This window comes from Orcinus orca, chromosome 7 (genome assembly GCF_937001465.1).
Source record: "Orcinus orca chromosome 7, mOrcOrc1.1, whole genome shotgun sequence".
Taxonomy (NCBI): Eukaryota; Metazoa; Chordata; class Mammalia; order Artiodactyla; family Delphinidae; genus Orcinus; species Orcinus orca.
This window is the reverse complement of record NC_064565.1, coordinates 54,632,008-54,656,252: the sequence shown is the minus strand read 5'-3', so window position 1 is coordinate 54,656,252 and position 24,245 is coordinate 54,632,008. Positions and strand designations below refer to the sequence as shown.

General features: G+C 39.8%; 1 protein-coding gene across 3 annotated transcripts in view; it reads left to right on the top strand.

Annotated features, from left to right (window-relative positions):
• Positions 1-3,918: 3,918 nt before the first annotated feature.
• GALNT3 (polypeptide N-acetylgalactosaminyltransferase 3) overlaps positions 3,919-24,245 on the top strand; it is a 43,994-nt gene continuing 23,667 nt past the window's right edge. Inside the window, exon 1 of one of the 3 annotated variants that reach the window (XM_012538170.3) lies at positions 3,919-4,054. The gene's annotated coding sequence lies outside the window, so the exon portion shown is untranslated. Of the gene's footprint in view, positions 4,055-4,229; positions 4,369-4,411; positions 4,433-24,245 lie in introns of those variants that run through there. The other 2 variants (XM_004283591.3, XM_049712060.1) reach the window with 2 other exon arrangements.

Sequence of the window (24,245 nt, the reverse complement as noted above, 5' to 3'; positions counted from 1 at the left end):
ACTTTGGATACAAAACAAGACCCCCAAATGATATACTTTTTATTTTAAAAACATGTCTCTGTCTCCCTTCATATCTCACATTCCTCTCCTCCCAACTTTTTCCAATAAAAAAAGATACCTGGAAAGATATATAACAGAAAAGGGTCTGGTAGTTAGTACTGATTTATCCTTATGGGAGAAATTTTGTATGTTTCAAAATTCGCCTGCATTTTTTGATTTTTCTGTAATGAACATGAATTGCTTTACAGTTTAAACAATCGTTTTACAGACAATAGAGAGATAAGTTGAGGAAAAAAGTGAGTCAGGGATACCTGGAGTACTTCTCTGAGGTCAACATCATGCAGGACTGTCCCCATCTTTTCCCACAGAATATCCTTTGGTGCCACTGTCAGAATTTAGAGCTGGCTAGATTGAATATAGCCTGACTCAGCATAGTATTTTTTTTCTCTTATGCTAATGCTTAAAAGCTTGAAACTCTGCACTCTACTTAATCCATTTCATCAAATATTTATTGAGCACCTACTATGTGCCAAGCATTAAGGATACAAGATTAACAAGACATAATTCTGTTGCAGTTTAAGGCAATAGTGCCATCATAGAAATTTGTACATCTTGGAAAGTCCCAGATGGTTGTGCTGATGATAGCCTACAGGGGAAAAAAATCATAAGTAAACTTCATACAAGACAATGTCCAAGAGAGTCCATACTAAAAATAATCTATCTATGTTTTCACTCATAATATTTTAAGCACAATGTAGAATTATGCTGAATCATTATTTTAAAAAAATACCCACATATTTGTGGCTCTTCATCATGATACCAGCATCATTCTCCTTTTAAATCAATAGCCTTTCAATTCTTTTAGTAGAAATTATTTCAATCTGTTTAGTCTTTGAGCCAAAACTCTCAATTTGACTTGGAGATCCTGAACTGGAGACTCCAGTTCCCACATAAGGCAAAATTGTTTTTAAAAGTTAAATCAAGGCAGTACATTTCAAACTAAAGTTGCTAAACCCTGGGTGACCATAAATTAAACAATTAACAAATCCAAAACATTTAAAGTTGGACTTAGTGAATCTGAACAATTTCACTAGTTACATTATATATTATAATTTTTTGAATTAAAATTTCAATCTCAAGTAATTTACATATCCTCATATTTGTTTTCCATTACTATTCCTTTACCTAGAGGTTTTTTTTTTTCCCCTGACAATTATCATGGCATTTACATGAATCAGTGTGTAAAGGAATTGGCAATCACATTATACCATTATCTTATTTTGTGGAAGAGAAAATGTAAGCCCAGAAGTAACTCATAGGAGTGTAAGTTTCTTTGCATAGCGCCTTTTGAAACATAAGTATATGATAACTGGTAACTACTGTTATTAGAAGCTTGGCCCTCAGATTCCTAGTCCATTACTCTTACTTGCCCAGATTATTTCTCCATACTGTTTAAGGCATTAGACTTGTACTCTGCTCAAGACACCCTGCATATTGGTTTTTTCATGGTATTTAATGGATCTATTTATTCATTTAACAAATATTTACTGAGTACCTACCAAGTGTCAGATACTGGTCTTGGCATTAATTTACATGTTAACAGAAATGATTAAACAGTGAGTATTATTTTAAATCCATATAAACGAGCATTTGTGGTTAGTCCTATGTGTGTGTGTGTGTGTGTGTGTGTGTGTGTATGTGTGTGTGTGTGTGTGTGTGTGTTTTCCTGCGGGGGCCGGGGGGAGAGAGAATGTCTGTCTTCCTTCCTGTATAAAATCTGTTTGGTTTTCTATCTTAACTGCCATTTTATGCCAAGCATGTAGTATTAAAATAAGCTTGTTTCTGAGGAGCATGTCTACACTGAGTCTCCTGGATTCTATTTTATGATGAAATACTAATTTCCCCTTTATAAAACAAATTCTCTATTCCATAATTTTGAATAGGATGATACTTTCAACTGATTGCATTTAGGACATTAAACATTTCAGCATGACAATATTTTTCTCTGGGCCTGCAGCATTTTAATTTTATTATTAAGTAAGTAACTTTCATTAATTTTAAGACTTTGCTTTCAGACGTAATGCTAATAGGTATGCCAGACACAGAAATATTGTTTTCCTTATTTAAATTATCTGTCTTCATCATAAAACTGACTGTCAATTTTTAGTAATTTCTGATTTTTATATTTTTTCCTGTTCTTTTTTCACTCATGCAGCATTTTGGTCCTATTTGCTTGTTCTCTCTTTTTATAGGCCTCCCCTAGCTTCTCTTTTCAGTTATTATTTGGCTTTACTAGTCTTGCTGTCAATGCATTTCAGTCCTTGGATTCCAGATTGCTATTCTATATTCATCTGCTCTGTTCTGCTCTGTCAGTGAAAATTCTGGCTCTTTGCTTGGTGGGACATCAAAAATCTGATAGGCTTTGGCTCCTGCTTCATTTAGGGATGAGTAGTACAAAACAAGAGATATAGATACTCCTTGGTTATACATTTAAGATTTCTCCCAAATTTCCCAAAGACTAACACTCTAATCTCCATTTAAAAGCAAACAACAAAGAAAGTGGCAGAATATTTTTAAGAAGGAGGAGGGTGGTGTAGAATTTAGGTAGTGTTTAGCTACGGCTCTAAGGACAAATATTATCTAGTTGGTATGGTAATGCACATAAGTAGCTCCTGAACTTTTGGGGGGAAGAGGGGGAGAGCTTAAAAATTGCAGGTAAGTACTGATATTAAAATGTCATAAACATATTGATGCTTGCAATATGATGCTTCCTTGATGCTTGCAAGGTAACCATAATATACAAAACAAACAACTAACTAAAGTTTTAAATCCAATTCATGAGTGTAATATAAAATAGTACTGTGGATGCTAAAACCAATGTCAGACTAGCTGAGTCCTAAAGCTACACCTGTTGATACTGTACTAACCAGTATTTCCAAACCTTAACTTTAGGTCACACATAACACTAATATACCAATAAATGGGAACCATAAAAGTATGTGTCAAAATACAGGAGGAAGGCCACAGGCAAACTTTATGGACAATCTGCCAACATGTAATTAAGCATGCCAGTAAAGCATCTGCAGCTCTTGTCGTATTTATATTCCTGTGAACATTGAAGATAGAGCCAAATAAATGAATAAGTTCATAGGAAAGTAGAAAGGTCATTTTAAGTCCTGGTTTCGAGTGTGTCAATGTTTGTTCAGAACAGCAGAAGGAAGACAAACAGAAAGGAATTAAATTTTTTTTTTGTCTTAGAAACAACGGCAAACCCCACCATCTCCCTAGAGTCCGCGTTCTCACCTTGCCAATAGATGTTGGGTTTAAGCACACCACCAGGAGAAGCAAGCCCTCTCTAGGAAACCACAGTGTCTTTTCAAACAAGGACAGCGGGTTTTTCTCTATTGTCGCTGCTTTCCCTCTCATCTGGGAATTGGTTTGCCTTTCGATAGCAACTCAGGAAGGGGTGGTGCGCCCCAAATTCGCGAGGCTCTGCCAAATACCAGAGGCTCTTCTTTGGAAGAGGGAGGCTCCTCCTTTGGACGTGAGGCGCCCCTACCAGAGCGCGCGCTTGCAGAAACGGAAACCACTAGCTGCGCTGAAGTGAGTCAAGTGATGAAATCAAGACTGCATGGGAAGGAGGCTCACCCAATAGCTCACGAACCTAAGTGGTGACAGACGCTGCTGAACCCTGCTCGTGGAAACCCTACGAGCCAACCACTGCTGCCGTCATGAGGTGGTCCTCGGAGGCACGGGGCCCCCGGATCTCCGGGCAGCTCACCCCTTCATTTTGGCAAAACGCAGAGGAAGGGAAGTGTGTGTGAGGGAAATCTAGACTCTCTGGTTCCCTAAGGACGCTGACCGTGTTCTGGTTACAAGGTGACCCCTACCACCAGGTCAGAGCAGGACTCCCCAGGGCAGACGGGCTGAGACTCGCCTCGCGCCGAGAACCAGCCTCGCCTCCCGCGGAGAGGAGTCGCGCAGCGGCCGCGCCCGGCCTGGGACGGCGCCCTTGCCCCGCGCGCAGTCCTCGGTCCTCACCTGGAGCGCTCAGGTAGGGCTTGGGCGGGGCGGGAGGCTGGCGCGCACGCGCGGGACGGGGGCCTCGCCCCTGCCGACGTCGCAGGCTGGAGCTCACCTGGGAGACTCCGAGAGGAAGCCGAGCCTCGGTTCGGCCTCTCCCTGGCAACGCCGGAGGCCCCGCGGGAAGGCAGGAGGCGGCGGCGGAGGAGGAGCTGGACTAATCGGCAACTGTAGCTACAGCCACCGGAGCCGCCGCCGCCGCCGCCACCTGCACCTGGCGCCCGGCCCACGTCCAGCGCCCGCCCGGCCGCCGCTTCCCGCCGCCTTGCCCTGCCCACCCGCCAGGTAACTCGGCGGGCCGGCGCTCGGGTCGGGGCGGGGGACCCGTTGCCCCTGGGCAGCGTCGGAGGTGTGTGTGTGGGGGGCGGGGGGGAGTCGGACAGACGCGGGGGCTCACTTGGCGGAGAGACGAGGAAGGTCCCGGTGGCCGGTTGGAGATGGTCTCGAGAGCGATGTTTCAGTTGGCCCTCGGGAGAGGCCGAAAGGGACTCCCGAGACCGGGGAGGAGGTGGCGCTCCGGGGGTTGCCCTGTCCTGCCTGTCACTCGCAGTGCCTCCTGTCGGTCTCTGTAAGGAGGCTTCAGAGGAGCCGGACCCGGGCCGAAGTCCTGGGGGCCCCGAGCTGGTCCCTGCGAGGGTGGCCTAGTGGGGGGTGGGAGGGGCAGGGCCGGGCGCGAGGCTGAGGGCTCCTCTCGGGCTCACAGGTTGCTGGTCTCGGGCCGCCCCGGTGCGGGGGCCGGAGGGGCGAACCCGCGACGAGAAGGGCACGGCTTGGCCCGGCAACTTTCCCAGCCGGACCCCAGACCGTCCTAGGCTGGAAACCGCGGCCGCCCGAGCCGTTCAAATGGTTTCCGAGTGGTTTGGAAGGCGCTCTGCGGTCGGGACGCGGACATCCTTCTCTCTCTCTCTCTCTTTTTTTTTTCTGGTCTCTGTACTTTTCCGGGTGCGCTCCCTAAGCCAGAGCTGCGCCCACTTTCCGGTTTGATCGAGAAGTTATTTTCTTCGTGGCAGGAGGAAATCTAACTGCCACTCACCAACCGCACACCATCGCGTTGAAGGACCTGTTGACTAAACGACCTGCCTATCGCGGCTTTGGTCTGCCTGTGGCATATGAGTCAAAGGTTCAAAAAAACTTTGTTTCAGGAACCTGCCACGTATGAACCTGGGTGTGCCAGGCCCAAATTCCTTTCCCTGCCTAATTAGGCTTTTCTGAAGCCTAAGAATTGAGGGTGAAACTGGTGCTTACCTTAGACTTTATTTCCTTTTCTTTCAAAGCCCATCAAAGCACTTCCTTCTCTTTCAAATATTCACCCAAACACCTCACTTCAAATTTATCAAATAACTGTTTCTGTTTTTAGAACTCCAAGGAGTTACCAATTTCTCTGGCTTTCAGAAAACCTTATTAACTGAACATAACTTGCTGTAAAAGTTATACTACATAATGAAGACATTTAAATTCAAATTGTATTGTTAAAAATTCATTTATTTGAGAATTTCTGGTTGTGGGAAAATCTGTTGCTTCTTTTACTGTATAAATTTTTCTTTGAGTTTCTGTCTAAAATACATGAGGTTAAAGTCATACCCTACAAATAGACTTCTTTAAATTTAACTTTTAATATCTGAAGTCTAGCATACATATTAGTTAAAACATTCTGAAGTTTGTACCAAGCATCTTTCTTTTTGCAATGCTTTAACTAACATTTTTACATAGAAATTTTAATAATAAATGGCAATCTCACTGCCTATGTTTGTTTAGTTCTATCTTTGCTAATTTTAAAAAATATATTTTAAATTGCACACTTAACATAAAATGCTGTAGGAAACACATATAGTTGTTTTTTTTTAAGGTGCAGTCAAAGTTAAAAAGTCAACAGCAGCACAATAGGACATAATTATTTATGATACCTTTAACCAGTGCTTTCTGTTTTTCTTAAAAGAGCCTCACCTGTCCTCTTAATCTTGTCTCCATATGGAGAGATATATGTACTAAATACTATTTAAAAATTAGATGTAGGTATTGCTCTCTGAGTGTAGGGTATTAATTTAATCTTCACTGATTATTGGGCCAGATGTTATTAGATTATCTTTACCCTTAATTTTAGGGAGAAATGTAACATATTTGCAATAGCTAGAGTAACAGGGTGTCTCAGTTAAACTATCTGTAAAATAGGAAAAATAATACTCCCCTAGATTAAGATAATGGGGACTTAAATCCGGAATCTCTTCTAGCCCTAGCATTCTTAGGATCCCCTTCTCACTTTGGATGTCTAGTCAACCCATCCAGTTTGTGATAACCTGAAGCTGAGAGAGAGATTCTAACTTCAGTTCACCCAGCAAGTTAGTGGTAGACATGGCATTATTATTTGAGTGGCTTGACTCACGACTCATGTTATCTGTACTTTTCACCACCTACATTCTCATTTATCATAAGATTTTTACCTTGTTGTGTCTCATATAGTTTGTAAGGCCTTTGTAATTACAGAATAGTCAATTGTTCTTTGTCCAGCTCTGATTTACCCTAACTTCTACTTGTCCAGATGATGCCTGACTCCAGGGAGATTGAGGCCATAATTCTTCACCTGTCATTGTGGATCACATGTGTATTGAAGATGCCATGTGGACTGAGATTTTTAATCCTTTCTTGGTATTTCAGAGCCACAGTTAATTTTTTGAGTCAACTCGGACAACATAATTTAGTCTTCTGATCTTTTATTATATTGGCTTAAAATATATTTTATGAGGCAGCAACCCAGGGTCATCCTTCCATTTGCAACACTCTAGATTTTTGGTTGGCAAGCACACTTCCTTAACATCAGTGTTTTTTAAACTGTTTTTTGTTTTGGACTTCAATCCTTAGAAATGCATTCTATTCCTCAACACAATACACTCAAGTATGTGTGCATATAAATGAAACAAGGTTTACAAAACAATACTTAATCCTACAGCATGGATGTTCTCTATTATTTACTTTTAAAAAACGTTGGTCTTAAAACACTACATTGATTTTCATCGATTTTCTGACCACAATGGGCTGGAACCTACAATAAAAATAGCGGTATCCTATTGAATTTACATTTTTTTTAAGGCTGATTTTTCTACCAGTTTACTGTGTCTTACACACACACACACACACACACACACACACCCATGTATTCACAGAATAGAAAATCAAACTGTACTTTTAAAAATATATAAAATTATACTATAATCCTTATTAAACATTTATTGGAGGGCTTGAGACTCTAGGATCTGGTGCTAGACTAAAACTCTCAAACATTAAGAACTGTGTGAAATCTTATTGTACATTATTGTATCTTACATGGCTTCTCAGCATACTGTAGTATTTTGGGGATAGAAAAAACTGAAAAGGTTTTTTCTGAAGGGATTTTGATGGTAACTATTGAAGTTACCAAGTATAATCTTGATAATACCAAATATTATCAAGTGAAAGTTTGAGAGAGAAAAAGAATTCTGTCCAGCTCTGTTATAAGTTCTAAATTTTATGGGTGAGTTATAATGCTGGGTGGAGTCTGAAAAAAATCATTAAACAGGCAAGTTTATTACTTGGTTTGTAGTCTGTTAATATATATTTTTCTTTCACAATGAGACAAATATGAGACATATTGTGGGAATCATACCACTCACCCCCCAAAAAAGGTTGAGAAATTAAGAAATTAGATCCCTAGGACCTGTAGGGATGTAGGCTTGGAAGCTCTGATTGGATGATTAAGCCTTCCATAGAAGCTTTTAATTTTAACATGCCTTCAGATTCCTGGTAAAAGGAATTTTTCTCCAAAAGAAAATATTGATGTATTTAATATTTTGGAAATGATCAATGCCCAAATCATCTTCAGACATATTCAATTTTCTGGTCCATAAAGTGTAAAAATACATTTGGTATGCCAGATCTTTTATGATTATAAAATTGAGAAGGAAGTATTTTCAATCACCTATCTAATTATGCATCTAGTTAGTATCAGAATAATTAGTTTTATATGATTTGGGTAATCTTAACACAATTAATATACTGCCAATAGCAACAATGAATTCAAATCAATGCCAGCAAAGGCAAAAGACCAAAGTGCATTAACTTATGGCAAAGCAGAGACAAGTAGGGCTCTGAATTCTAGGTCATTAGTGACTACTGGCAATTAGATGAAGTCTCCTTCAGTCATTCTCTAGGTTGGGCTCATATTTTTTGGCACTAAATAGAGATTATTTTCCCAGCTACACTTTTTTCCCTATAATTGTTTCAAACTGCCCAAACTAGTTTGCTCATCTCATCTATCCTGTTGCCTGCTGGACATCTTTAAGATGTCATAATTACCTGAGATTTTACATTTGTAAACCAGAAACTCTATCGCATCAAAACAGCAACAACCACAACAAAAAACAATGTTTTACTTCCTGTATTTTATTTATGAGTATTAGTACATTTACCGTTTCTTATCCACAATTCCAAAACCAAAATATCTCTGATAACAAAAATTTTTTTGGTTAACTCAGTTTTCAGCAAAACTTGAATGCATTTGCTGTAAAACCTGCGAGAACTGTCAGGAAGCTATTTATCATCTACTCTGCTTGGAGGATGTGTCTTACTGCAGAAATAGTTCTGTGTTTGATTACATGGTACCGTCCCAGGCCCTGCTGGGGGGTACACTGTTATATTGGGTGTGTAAATGATATCTCCTTTCTAACATCCAAAATATTCTGAATTTTGAAACACATTAGGCTCCTGGGATGTTGGAGAATGGGTAATGGATCTGTACTACCATCCAGGTATCATGCCAGAAATCCAGAGGTCATTTTTTACTCTTTTCTTAACTTCCACAACTATCAGATCACCAGATCTGCTCAAGGTTTTCCACCTATTTTCACAAATTCCTCTCCTACTTCTACTGCCCTAGTTCAGGGTTTCATCAACTTTTGACTTTGGTACCACAGTCACCTGCTACCTGATATCTCAGTGGATAGTATTAAGCTTGAATCCATCCTCAGCAGAACCCCTGAGGTGATGGATCTCTTTAAAAATGTAAACCTGAACTTCTCTCTCCTATACTTCAAGTCATGTAGTGACTTTTCATAGCTCACAGAATAGAGAACCTATGGCCCTTAAAATGGTCCCACAGTATATGACCCTTGTTTAACTACGGATTTATACTCCGTAAACCAAAATTTTTTACTCCGGCAACAGATTTCCTTGTTTTTTTCTATTGTTGTTACTCCACCGCTGAGAGCTCCTTTCCTCTTATCTTTATTTCTATAACTTTTTCCTTAAGAGTCAACTGAGGTCTCACCTCATTGAGGTCTCACCTCATTGAGGACACTGCACAACACAACCAACATTCCTCCACATACACCTGAGCTGGGTGAGGTATCCTTTTATCATGTGACTTACATATGTGATATAATACAGTCTGCTTTTTCACCTGTGTACACACACACAACTTGTAGATTATTTGCGGAGCATGTAAAATTTCTCTTTCCTCTAAGACTATTGTAGAGTAAAAATATTAGAGTAAAAGTGGCACAGGAAGGGGAGAGGCATTGGGCAGCAGTATATTTGCCTTTTTTATGGACAGCAACTGCAGAAACTGGGAAGTAGGAAACTTGTTTCACTGTACTTAATTAATTAGGCTATTTAATTTAGGTTGCTGTTATTTCCATCTCATTCCTTTGTGATGTTATTTCTGTGCCTCTGTTCCAAGATCTGGATTTTACCATTTAGAAGTGAAAAGTTAACTTTGTGATTGAAATGTCTTACAGCTTTTATTTGCAAATATTCTACAATTGAGTACATTAATATTGGTGAGAAGTTTAGGAGGTCAGCTTTTACCTGAAGAATATAATTTAATTAGACTAGACCAAAAAAAAAAGGCAAAAGATTCCTTCCTAGGAGTCTCCCTTCTCCAAGTTCTGTCAGTTTTACCTCTTAATTAATATTTCTCAAATCCATTTACTTTCCTCTATTCCTAGCACTACCATCATCTTTTGCCTGGACTTTCGCAAGGTCCTCCCTGTTGCCTATATGAATCTTTCTAATTGATTCTTCACACTGCACCCAGAGGCATCTTCTCAAAATATTTGGTCTTGTTACCCCCTGCTTAACAGGGTTAGTCAAACTCCTTAACATGGCCTAAAGGCCTGGCATGATTTAGTTCCTGCCCAGAGCACACCTCTCACATCATCACTCTCTGTTCTAGTTCTATTAGCCATTTTTTTTATTGCCAAGTTCCTCCTGCCTCTAGGTCTCTGTAAGCGTCATTCTCCCTGCCTGGAGCTCTCTTTCCTCCCGTTTTGGCCAATCTAACTAAAATTTATCTTCAGATTCCAATTTAAGCTCTTACTATGACTGGAATTTTTCATGGGTCTTCTCCCCCTTCCAACTATGGACTAAAGTGAAGATTGTAACCTAAAGAAATAAAGTCCTACTTAGTACCTGGGAGTATTAACTTAAAAAAAAAAAAGTTTCCTCACAAAAGGAGCAGAATTTAATATGTGGCTCATATGTTTAAAAAATAGATTTTAGTTATTAACACCTTTATATTTTTATCAAGTAACAGTAGTTAATATTTATTGTCTTAATAAGTATTAGTCCCTAGTTACTGTTTTACTACTGAGCAGTTATGTGCCAGGCATATTTTAAGCAACTTACATGAATTAATCATTTAATTTTCAAAGCTGCTCTATAAGGTACATATTATTTTTCCTCTACTTTAGAGATAGGAAACTTGAAAGAGTAAGTAATTTGCCTCTATCTACAAGACTAGTGAAATGTCAGAGCCAAGATTCAAATCTAAGCAGTCTCATTCCAAATCCTGTACTTCCCCCTGACTTATATGTAAATAAAATTAAGTAAGACTATTAAACATTTTACAACAGCAACAGAAATCCACTCAACCCTCATCTCCCCCAGTCCTGCTGCGTAAAGGCAACCACTTTCACCTCTTTTAGATGTTTCTCTCCATATTTACCTTTTGAAATAATACGTTTATACTGCTATTTCTTAATGTATCAATATTTGACATTACCTACTGACTGTCCATTATGGTAGATAAATATTAAGCTTTTTCACACACATACCCTTTGCCCTCCCTTTCTTGACTTCCCAATAGATGTCGCAGTATAATTCTCACATTTCGTTTGCATTTTAGTATGTATTTATTATTGTGTAAATCTTGTTCACTGCTAAGCCAAGCACGTGTATTATGAACATGGTTCCTTACTTGTAGAATTTTTTAAAATCGTGGAGTTAATAATAAACTCACTTAAGAAAAAAGAATGTGCCTAGTTTTTCCATATATGAATTTCTATATCTATATAATCCAACCCTTTCTCAGTAAGATTTTTCCACATAATCAGACCTATCAGATTTACGGGTCCCTTCCTGGAACTCTCTGTCCTCTTGTTTCTATTTGGACTATTGCTTTCTAGTCCTGTTCCACAGCAATTGTTTGGGATTTTTCTTTGCTGACATTTCTGACGGAGTTCGTATTTCTTAGATACGTTGACTTCTGGAGTTTATTTACTCCCTAATATGTATGGAACCACCCCCCCCTCACCGGCCCCAGTAGCCCTTTTCCTTTCCTTGCTGCCCTCTGATTCACTGTTTTCCTCTCTGGAGGCAACCAATGCTTTTTTTTTTTTTTTTTTAAACAAAAACAATATGTATATATTTTCTCTGTTTTTGAAATGCAAATAAATCTTGCTTTTTTTTTCATTTAATTATTATGGAGTTAACACCATATCAACATATAAAGTTGCTTCTTTGTTTTTAACTTGGCATACTATTCCATCATAGGACTGTATCATAATTTATTTATCTAGTTCCCTTTTGGTAGAGCTGTAGGCTGTTTCAACCTTTTGATATTAACAAAAAATGCTTTAATGTGCAAGCTTACACGTTGTCATTTCACTTGAGTACCAGCATATCAGTGGGATAAATTTCTAGAAGTTATTCTCATACCTGATTAATACCTTGACAGAGACTGGAGTAGTGTGAGACCTTGCATGTTTGATAATTCTGCATCAAATGGGATAAGAGTAAAGGGTAAAAGAACACCTGGTAGTAAGTGGGCCCTTCTGGAGGACAATTAATAGTGCAGAGAGGGTTTCTAATGCAAATTGTTGTCTTTGAGCTTTTGACCATGACCTTTGTTTTTTCAGAAATGACTCATCTTTTTGAACTTTGTCATCACCTCCTTTAGTGTTCATGGCTTCTTGCTCCATTATTTTAGCTCCAGGTCTACCTCTGCAGATAATCCAGAGTAGAGAGCATGTCATTAGCTGGTCCTTTTCAACAAGTCAAGAACCCATATTTAACACACTTTATAATTTAACAGCATTCCCAGCCTCCACATTGATTTATTTGCTGAGTTCAGCTAACTCTACCTTCCAAATCATATCCCAAGCCTCCACACCCCTTCTACTCCTCTCTCACCTGGATTGCTCTTAATAGCTTCCTAATCGCCTCTAGCCTCCTCTCTGGTCTCCCCACCCCGCTCCCCTGAGGAAAAAAAATCCATATTCTGCACAGCTTCAAGAACAGTCATTCTAAATTTCAGTTCTGATTAGGTCATCACCCTGCTTAAAATCCATTAAGGCCTCTCCCCTTTGCCTAAAGAATTAAGTACAAATCCCACAGAATTAGGTACCCCTCCCTTCCCTATGTGGAGCTTGGCATTCAGCATGTGTCTCATAGGCCTCAGTGTGTGGTAATTGTCTAGGTATGGTCCTGATGAAAATTATCCTACTTGAGGCCAGCTGTTGAAAGAAAAATTAAAGTTTAGCCTGACATTGGTTTATTTCCAACTGAAACATATATTAAAAGGGTCTTTTCATACTTTAACCATGAGGAGTGGGTAATGCAGAAATTTCAGATGGTAACTGGGTCAGTGGCAGGATATTGTGTGCTTCAAATTAGGCACGTGTCTACCTTAATCTTAAAGGCAGACATTGCTTTTGTGCATAAATAAAAAAATAATGTTATGGATTTGTGGAGAATATATTTTTTTCTTTTATATCTGGGGATGTGGCAGCTAATGGAGAAGGGATAAGTAAGGGAAATATATAAATGTTGAGATGGGAGTCTTTTTGAATTTCTAGACTGGGGGATTGGCAACTACAGCCCTTGGGCCAAATTCAGTCTACTACCTGTTTTTGTAAACAAAATTTTATTAGAACCAGCTATGCCTTTTCATTTATGTATTGTCTATAGCTGCTTTTGCACCACAAAAATAGAGTTGAGCAGTTGCAATAGAGACCATATGGCCCACAGAGCAAAAAATATTTACTATTTGGCTCTTTACAGAAAGTTTGCTGACACTTTCTAGAGGGGAATGCAAGTTGAGAGGTGGAGAATGAGCATTTACTCAATGAGCTGTGCATAAACCTATAGAAAGGTGAATGCAAAGTGATAGCAATTTGAGCAAGCAATCTTACTCCCCTGCTCCCGTATCCCTTAATGCTATGAGGCCTCAAAAGGAGAATGAGTGGACAGACATTGTCTACTACTTGTGAGTTTTGGGACTCCTTCAAAAAAGGAATGTTTGACTAGATTTATTGTATGCAACTTGTACACCCATCTTCCAACTATATTCCATGACAAGGCCCAGTACACACTTCCTTCATTAAAGTATTGAGAAAAAACAATGAGGGAACCCCTGCATTGGTGAAAAAATTCTGTAGCTGCTCTCCTTGGTAGCCCATGGAAAATTGGCTCCCTGATTTCAGCGGAGGTGGTGGGATCCCATAGTAGCAGAAATCTAGTGGCAGCACTTAACCAGCACAGATGAAGTAGGTTACCTGTACAATAATGGAAAGCAGGGACATAGTTGTAATCAGAAGGCGTTGGCCCACAGATGGTTCTGTGGGTAAAGTCTAAGGTAAATTCATCAGCAGACTTCTTGTGGCAGGTAATGAATGAAATGAAATAGATGGCAGTCTCCAGTGTCACTTCGTGTATATAACAGGAAAAAGTCTAGATCTGGTAGCAAAAAAGTTGACTTTAGTTGCCACAGTTGAGAGTCATGACCTTTCATCCAGTTTCCAAACCCAAGTCAGTTCACAGATCCAGAGTCATTTGATTGAAGTGGAGGCCTGTTCCCCTTGAGGAAGAGCACTGCATCACTGCCTCAAGCATACACCATAAACCCTCCTTTAAGCCTTCCCCAAAGGGACCTGTAGCCATGTGTTAGATTGCACTTTGGGGAAGAGGAAATAATCAGAACTTTCATACTTTATTCCTGAGGACCCAAAGTATCCTTGTGGTCCACTAGTCAAAATGGGGATTTAGAGTGGCCAAGGAATAGATGGGAGTCTTAGCTCAAGCCTGACTCACAGTGTGCCCAGGTGGTCAGAAGATCCACTCTGTGCTTATTTCCCCAGTTCCTTAAAGTATAATTGGAATAGACATACAAGATAATTGGCAGAATCCCTATATTTGCTCTCTAAATCATGGATCTAGGACCATTGTGGAAGGAGAGCTAAGTGGAAGACCTTAGAACTTCTCCCTTCTAAGACAGTAGATCAGAAGTAATGCCGTATCCTGGAGGGAATTGACGAGATTAATGCCACCATCAAAGATTTGAAATAAGACTTGTGATGTGTGTCATGTCTCCATTTACCTCACTTATTTGGCCTGTGTAGAAGTTGGATGGATCTTAGAGAATGACTGGACTATCATAAACCTAATCATTGGCCGATTCCAAATACTATACAGCTAACCTTTGAACATTGTGGGGATTAGGGGCACCAACCCTCCGAGCAGTTGAAAATCTGAATATAAGTTATAGTCGACCCTCCAACTATGTAGTTTCTCTGTATTGGCAGCTCTGCATCTGCAAATTCAGCCAAACTCAGATCACATAATACTGTAGTATTTACTATTGAAAAAATACACGTGTAAGTGGGCTCACGTAGTTCAAAGCTGTGTTGTCCAAGGATCAACTGTAGTTGCTGACCCAGATACAACGTCTTTACTTGATCAAATCAACACAGCCCCGGGCTTTTGGTGTGCGGCTATTGACTTTATGAATTTACCAGGACTACCAAAAGCAATTTGCCTTTTTTTAAAATTAATTATTATTGGAGTACAGTTGCTTTACAATGTTGTGTTAGTTTCTGCTGTACAACAAAAAGTGAATCAGTTACACGTATACATATATCCCCTCTTTAAAAGCAATTTGCTTTTATTTAGCAGGGCCAACCATATTTTGTCACAGTTTTGCCTCAGGGTCAGGTTAGTTCTTCTGTTCTAGAAATCTTAATCATCCCAACATTCCACAAAACATCACACTGCCCTACTATTGATGATATCATGTTGATTGTATCCAATGAGCAGAAAGTAGCAAGTACTTTAGATAGCTTAGTAAAGCATATGAGAACCAAAGGGTAATAATCCAGCCCACAAAAATTCAAGAGCACTTCAGTAACATTTCTGGATATTCAGTGGTCCCTATGCTCAAAAGGCCCTTTTGGATTTTGGAAGTGATGTATACTACATTTGAACATGCCCCTTCAACCTATCTACAGAGTAACCCATAGGACTGCTGGTTTTGAATGATGATCAGAGCAAGAGAAGGCTGTGCAGCAAGTCCAGGACACAGTGCATGCTGTGCTACCAATTTGGCTTTAAGATATAGCAGATTCAATGATTCTCTAAGTGTCTGTAGCAAATAGGGATTCTGCACAGAGCCTCTGGCTAGAACCAATAGCAGAATCACAATGCAGATCTCTGAGATATTGAAGAAAATCTCTGACTTCTTCAGCTAACTATTCACCCTTTGACAAACTGCTTTTGGCTTGCTACCAGGTAGATCCTGAACACATGACCATGGGGTGTCAGTTTATCATGTGGACCGGGCTTCTCATCTTTAACTGGGTGTTGTCTGACCTACCTGGCCACAAGGTTGGCCATGCCCAGCAGCAGTCTACCAACAAGTGGACATGGTATTGTTGGGGAGGGGGAAATATCCCCCTCTACTCCTCTTGAGTTCTGTGGCTGGACTAATAATAAAACTGACACAAGAGAGATTAACAGGAATAAAAGAAACACATTTTAATTTGTGTGCATGAAGCTCTCATAGCAAATGGGACCTAAGAAGTGGCCAGAGCAGGCAGCTTTTATACTTTTTAGATGAACAATAAATTTGTGAGGAATTGACAGGACAAAGAAACTTAGGCTTTGGGTGCTTAGTGAAGAATCTAAACAGAGTTTGGGCTTGGAGTAGTAAATTAAAGAAGTAACAAAGTGCTTTTTTTTTTTTTAAATACAAGCTTCTTGGCCCCAAATTCCCTGTCTCTGGCGATAAAGTTGTCCTTCTACCTCCAGATGCAGGGAGTGTGCCATTCACATGAGAGATTTATTTCCTGCTTTCTGGGAGACAGGAAGGTCAAAGTGTCCTTCTTGCATTGGATGTATGCCATTGAGGCATATTTTGGGGGAGGCCTGCCCTGGGCCCCAGTAGTATGTAAGAGGCAGAGCTTGGGCAGCTCTGGAAAGTACAAGTAAGTTGTACAAGCAAATGACTCAGACTCCTTTGATAGCAACTCCTGCTGTATTGCCTCTTTTCCTCCAACCCATGCCTTTGGCCTCTTGAGGATTTCCTTAGTCTAGTTGATAGAAGAAGAAAACCTCAAGCCTGGTTTACAGAGGAGTCTACAGGTTATTCTGGTACCATTCAAGAGTGGACGGCTGCAACACTACAGTCCTACTCATGAGTAATCGTGAAGGACAGTGGAGAAGGAAAATTCTCCCACTCAGCAGAATTTTGAATAGTAGATAAGATTTGTATACAATATCTGGAATGAGAGAGGGCCAGAAGTAAAGATATATAATGGGCCATGGGCAGTTCCTAATGGTTTGACTGTGTGGTCAGGGACTTGGGAGGAACAGGGTTGGAAGATTGGTGACAAGGAATTTTGAGGAAGAGGTATGAGGATGGACCTTTCAAAAAGAGTAGACCCTGAAGAAATTCATGTCCCATCTTAATGCCTACCGTAAGACATCTACTGCTCTTAATAATCAAGTGGGCAAAATTACACACTCTGTGGATGTCAGTCAGCCTTTCTCCCAGCCACTCCAATGCTTATTCAGTGAGCCCATGAATAGTGGCCATGGTGGCAGAAGTGGAGGCTATGTGTGCATGGGTTAAGCAACGTGGACTTCTTCTTTCTAAAGTTGACCTTGCTAGCACTACTGCTGAGTTCCTCCTAGTCAATGAGAAGCCAACATGGAGTGCCTACAGGCACCAGCCAGCCACTGGGTGGCAAGTTGATTAGATATGACATTTTCCATCATATTGAGGGAGCAGATTTTTCCTCATTAAAATAGACAAATATTCTGGATATGGATTTGCCTTTTCTGCCCACATCAACAGCATGGAATGCCTGAGGACAGGGTAAATTCAGAATGGGTAGTGGAAGAAGGAAGACATAGATATCAGTTATGGCCTTGTGGCCAATTAGATAAATGAGGATTGTAGTAGCTTTGCACATTTTTCCTTTGCTTTTTATATGTATGTGTTTATTTGTATATGCTACTAATTTTATTCTTTCCTTCCCATTTTATTTTATTTTTTAAATTTTTTTGGCTGCACTGGGTCTTCGTTGCTGCACGCAGGCTTTCTCTAGTTGTGGCGAGCAGGGGCTACTCTTCATTGCAGTGCGCGGGCTTCTCATTGCGGTGGCTTCTCTTGTTGTGAGCACATGCTCTAGGCACGCAGGCTTCAGTAGTTGCAGTTCGTGGGCTCTAGAGCATGGACTCAGAAGTTGTGGTGCACGGACTTAGTTGCCCCGCGGCATGTGGGATCTTCCTGAACCAGGGCTTGAACCCATGTCCCCTGCATTGGCAGGTGGATTCTTAACCACTGGACCACCAAGGAAGTCCCCCCATTTTCTTTAAAAAAAAATATTACATAGAAGTTGTTAGAGGTTACAGTTTAGTCTTTAGGTGACAGAATATTAGGTGGGACTGTGACAGAATTTGAGAAGTAATTCACATAGTCACAACAATGGATGCAATGGCTGTTGGCGCTCTGTGTCTCCTCATTTAGAGGTCTCCCCTTCACTGGTGAGAAGGATGCTTGCGTCTTGTTAGGCGGAATATAAATTCATTCATAGGTGTACATGTGGCAGGAGATAGTAAATAACAATTACTTTGTTATTGTCCAGGAGTTCAGATGTGTGGCAGAGAGGCTGAGTCATCAAAAGGGCAGACTGTGCTGCTTATCAATTTATTTTCTCTCAGCTCCAAAGTCATTCTGTTTGCCTGCTCGTAATGATGGAGCTGGGCCCTGTAAATATTTCTCCTGAGCCTTTTCAGTAGAGGACACTGGAGGGACACTGAAGGTAGAAGGAGCTTCTCTTCCTGGTTTCAGGGTGGCTCACTAGCCAGGTTCTTGCTGGGCATACTTTTCCTCTACTGCCCCACATGGTTTTCTCCAGTGCTAGGTAACTGCACGGCACGGCTTTCTCTGGAGTTGGCACCTTCTTGCTCCCTGCACTTTCTCCAGAGATTGATTTGTGTACAGGCTGGAGCCACAGACATCATGGACCTATTCCCAGCCGAGATCACCATTCCCCATACTCTTTCTTTAGCCCTACGCATGTACACACTGGGAGCCCCACAGCACTGGGTGTCTAGGGAGCCCGCTGCCCCGCTTTTATCTCAGGTACCAGCCTGGAGCTACACTGGCCCAAGATGCACATGAAAGTGCACTAGACTCCTACAGAGGACAGCTTTCCAACTCCATCAGCAGCCAGCAGTTTTCCTCAGCACCTAGCAAGTTCCAGGGTTTGACACCTCTCTCTGAATGGCTTCTTCCAGGATCCAGAGGGAGTATCACCAGTGAGGCATCTCTGTGACTCTTCCACCATCAGGGAGCCAGTGCTTTGCCATCTCCATTAAGATCTCTGGATCTCAGCCCTCAAGAAGGGATGGTTCTTCCTTGGGCCTTCATCTCAGCCTTAGGGGTGGTGGTTGCCCCTTATATCTACCACTCCTGTGTTCTTTAGCATTCTTGTTAACTCTTACTAGCCAATTCCCTGTTACTCCAGTCCTCTCTTAATGATAGATAAAACTTTCCTTGTTCAAATCACTATGTAGTTTCTGTCTCCTTACTAATCCAAAGCCATCAACTATGTTTCAAGGTAAATAGTTAGACGGACAGATCTTTCAAAATGCAGTGCTTCTGCCTGGGGGGAAAATCAGTTAAGTGGACAATCTGTGGAACCCCTGGAATCACTCCAGTAGAGGAAAAATTCCTCTACCCTCTAGTATGCCATAAATAATATAGTATATCTTTTATATGTTATGTGAAATTCATTCATAGGTGCAGATGTGGCAGGAGATAGTATGTGAGCCTCCCTCCCCACTTACCCTGTTACCCCCATGGGTAAGTGTAGCTCTGTAATTACTTGTTTCTTCCAAACTGTAAAGATAGATTGGCTGGTCCACAAATCAAGATCCTGTCTACAACGTTTCACCTAAGATAAAGTTAATGGAGATATTTATCTGACCAGGTGTGGCTGAGAAGCTGGATGTCAGACCATGCCCTTTTCCTTATTAACCTGTGCCTTACAGTTGCTGGAAGTCAAATCTGTCACTAGGCTTTTTGTCTCATAACCTGAAGATACCTAGGTTCAGAAGTCGTCCTACTTTATGACAAAAGTCATCCTACTTTATGACAATTTCATGCATTTAGTTGGCTGCTGGTGGCATTTTCCAGCCACCCAGAGCAGCTTTACTTGATCTTTAGCTGGTATCTTTGAGGTATGTCCGCTGCGTGCGGCTTTCTCAATGTGGTTTGCTTTGCATCAGTGTCTGTCACTTGTCATACATCCGGAAGTTACTTCCTCTCAGAATTGTTGGCGAGAATGTGAACGTGGACTAAAACATAATCAAAACTAACAAACCACAGTAGCAAATCACCATGAAATTTGATCCCATCAATAAATACAAACAGAAATGACTTCCTACCACTCCTCAATTCCCTAACATTTTCACCAGCAGATGAGGGGCACTTAAAATTTCTGCCTAAGTACTTAAGGGTTTATTATCAAGGCAAGTTTTGTTTTGTTTTGTTTTTAAATTCAGTTAGAAAACCCAGATGATAATACATGGGAAAGATCCAATGAGTATTAATTCACAGTAGTGTACTTTTGTTAATCTACAATCTACACTGTGATTTGAGGGTGTAATTTTGTAATTTCTTGCTTTGTGTAGTTATTCTTAAGTCATTACAGCATGCTTTAACTCAAGCTGTAAGTAAGCTTCACATAACAATTAGGCTTGGTGCCAATTAAATTCAACTGCAACCAGACCTTAAATCCCTGGAGTTGTAAATGTTTATTGTCACAAACACAGAAACAAGAAATGGAAAGAACCACTGTCCGCTTATTTTATTAAATGTTACTCTCATGTGCAGCTATGAAGTTCTACATTTCACTGCTTTAGAAGATTTTTTTAGGTGGAATTTTAAAATTAAACTAACAACTAATCTTGCAGTGTGTGCTTTTTCATGTGGAAGGACAATCATGACTATAATGATGGATGATGGATCTTATCTTGATGTTTTCCCACCTGAATATTCAGTTAAACAATATCCCCAGATGATTTACTGCCACATCATAGTTTAAGAAGCCATGGTCCAGATACCTGGAAGCACAGTTTTGTAGTTATATTATTTTAACTTATGAGATTTTGGTTTTTTTCTGTTCAGATGGAAGCATATTTTTACTCCTGAGAACAATTCATTGATTTTAACCCAGTCTCACAGACTGTTAGAATTGTGCATATTGTTTTAACCTTTCAAAGTATCATTTTGTGGATATCTTTATTATTAATGCCTTTTTGTAATGTCTACATATATACTAATGTATAGATTAATATTTTTTAAGACCAGAAGTTCTCTGAATTTTAATTTTTTTCTAACTTTAGACATTTATAGGGATTTGGAATTTAGAAAATCTCCGAATTTTAATTTTTTTTTCTAGTTTTAAAAAACTATTTCATGGTATTCCCTTCTCTTCTTCTGCGAATGTGATCTTTTATAATTAGCAATTGACCATTTCGGATAGGCATGTTTAAAGATTTTAGAAAGAGTACAAGAAGAACAAACCCTTTGTTTGCTAATCATTTCTAATGTGCAAATACAACATTTCTAATGTGCAAATATCCTGAGCTTGCTGTTGTGCTGAGTCTTTTAATTCTCAAACTTAATAATCCAATTAGAAGTTGGTTTTGGAGAGATTAGTTTTGTTTCACTGGCTGTTTTTCTTCTTTTTTTTTTTTAACATCTTTATTGGAGTATAATTGCTTTACAATGGTGTGTTAGTTTCTGCTTTATAACAAAGTGAATCAGCTATACATATACATATGTCCCCATATCTCTTCCCCCTTGCGCCTCCCTTCCTCCCACCCTCCCTATCCCACCCCTCTAGGTGGTCACAAAGCACGGAGCTGATCTCCCTGTTCTATGCGGCTGCTTCCCACTAGCTATCTGTTTTACATTTGGTAGTGTATATATGTCCATGCCACTCTCTCACTTTGTCCCAGCTTACCCTTCCCCCTCCCCGTGTCCTCAAGTCCATTCTCTAGTAGGTCTGCGTCTTTATTCCCGTCCTGCCCCTAGGTTCTTCATGACCATTTTTTTTAGATTCATATATATGTGTTAGCATACAGTATCTGTTTTTCTCTTTCTGCTGTTTTTATATGGTCTTCAAGTTTGGCAAGTAGTGTGGTCTAGGAACATGGTATTATTCCCAGGAATAGAAATAAAGAATCCTAGTTAATTAATTAGGATTATCTCATTAATTAACTAATTTGGATTATGTCTTTTATTGTTCAGAGTCTCAGTTTTTCGATGTTTATGATGGGAATAAAATATTTTAAAAATGATTTTACAACATCATAATTTGGAATATAACCTCAATGCCTCATTTATATCAGCAGTTAATCCCTTAGACTTTTCAGGAATCCTTGGGTCATTCTTGCTTTGGATTTTTTATCTTATCCCTCCGTGTCAAAATAATTTCCTTAGTTTACATCAAGAGTTTATTTTGAAAACCTGTCTTTGGAGTATTAGAAATTAATAATGTGGTTGCCTTTGGTTAGATGCAGTCCTTTTTTTTTAATTTTTAATTTTATTTATTTTTTATACAGCAGGTTCTTATTAGTCATCCATTTTATACACATCAGTGTATACATGTCAATCCCAATCTCCCAATTCATCACACCCCCACCCCCCACTGCTTTCCCCCCTTGGTGTCCATACGTTTGTTCTCTACATCTGTGACTCAATTTCTGCCCTGCAAACCGGTTCATCTGTAGCACCTTTCTATGTTCCACATACATGCGTTAATATACGATATTTGTTTTTCTCTTTCTGACTTACTTCACTCTGTATGACAGTCTCTAGATCCAGATGTAGTTCTTTTCTCATCAGGTGCTAATTTTGCCCAAAGTCCTGTTACCTGAACCAGTGATGCTTAACCTTTGCCACCCTTTCGAATTATATGGAGAGTTGAAAATAACAACAAAAGCAGGGCCTAAGCCTCATCCCTAGAACAACAAAAATAATTCTATACTTTAAATATGTACAACTTGTGCATCATGTACACGTCAGTAAAGCTATGAAAAAAGTGTTAAAAAGTCTCTTTTTAGTAATACATAGTGATCCAAACAGCTGGAGTTCCTTCCTCTCAATAAAAGCCACGATTGTCAAAAATAAACGAATAAATAAATAATAAAAATAAATAAAATCCAATTCTGTAGAGATGGGGCCTAAGGCACTGCAGTTTTAAAGAGCTCTCTGTTCATGTGTATCCAGAATTGAAGACCACTGATGGAGATGCTTAATGTTGAGTGTAATTTATCATTAATGGAAGGCTGATATTGTACATTAGCAGCAAAGAAAAGTCATACACAGTCCCTGGGGGATCTATGTTGGAATCTTCAACTGATCAGCAATCAATAAAATAAAATTATTCCCTTAGGAATAATCTGAAAAAAGCAAAGCATCATGTTCCTACTTTAGTAGACTCTACCACTAAGCAGTCTCAGTTTCTTCACCCGCCATTGTCAAAATCTACAGTCTCATCCTCCTCGATCTTTATTTCCAAAAACATGCCCTGAAAATAGTTTTTTTTTTCTTTTTTTTAACTCATTTGTCCAGAAAACCTCACTTGAGGTGTTGTGAGGCTGTCTGTAGTTTTTTTCTCCTAGGTTTTCCCCTTACTTCCTTACATTTATAGCATCGATTCTTGACTCCTTTATAAAGACCTTACTTCAAAAAAAAACCAAAAAAAAAACCAAAAAAAGACCTTACTTCAGACAACTTCAGTGAAAATCTCAGGATTTTACATCAGACCTGAGTTGGAATACAGTTGGGGAAATGCTGGTCTTCCACTTAAACTGAATGACCTTGGCCAAGCCACTCAGTCTACTTGGCTCTCAATGTTTGTCAGTAAAATGGGAATAGCATAAACTTTGCAAGATTGTTGGAAAGACTGAAAAAGAACTTATGTAATAAGTGTTAAAGTATCAGGGACCTAATCAACATTTAACAAAAGTTAACTATTTCTGATAGTAAATGAAATCTTGGTCTTCTTTCATCCCTTTTCTAGTCAACAAACATTTATTGGGTACCCATTACGTCACCAACATTGTGGTAAGTGCCAAAAAAACAACCATGAGTAAGGGAGATACTATTCATGTCCTTTATGAGCTTGTCTTGACTCTCTCATTAGAGATATCCTATACCAAAACCTAACTGAGTGACTCGCTTAAATAGATAAACGTGCACACAGTATAGGATTATTACCCTATTGATGAACTCCTCTAGTTTATAATGCATCCTTAAAAAAGAACTCTCTTCCACTGGCCTCATTAATTCAATCCTTCTTTCCAATTCCCCATCCTACCCACAGATATGATTTCTGGCATAAAATGTTTTGGAAAACCCATCACTACTGTAGAAGGATCTCACTCTGGGGCTTCCCTGGTGGCGCAGTGTATAAGAATCTGCCTGCCAATGCAGGGAACATGGGTTCGATCCCTGGTCCAGGAAGATCCCACAAGCCACGGAGCAACTAAGCCTGTGAGCCACAACTACTGAGCCTGTGATCTAGAGCCCACGAACCACAACTACTGAAGCCCACATG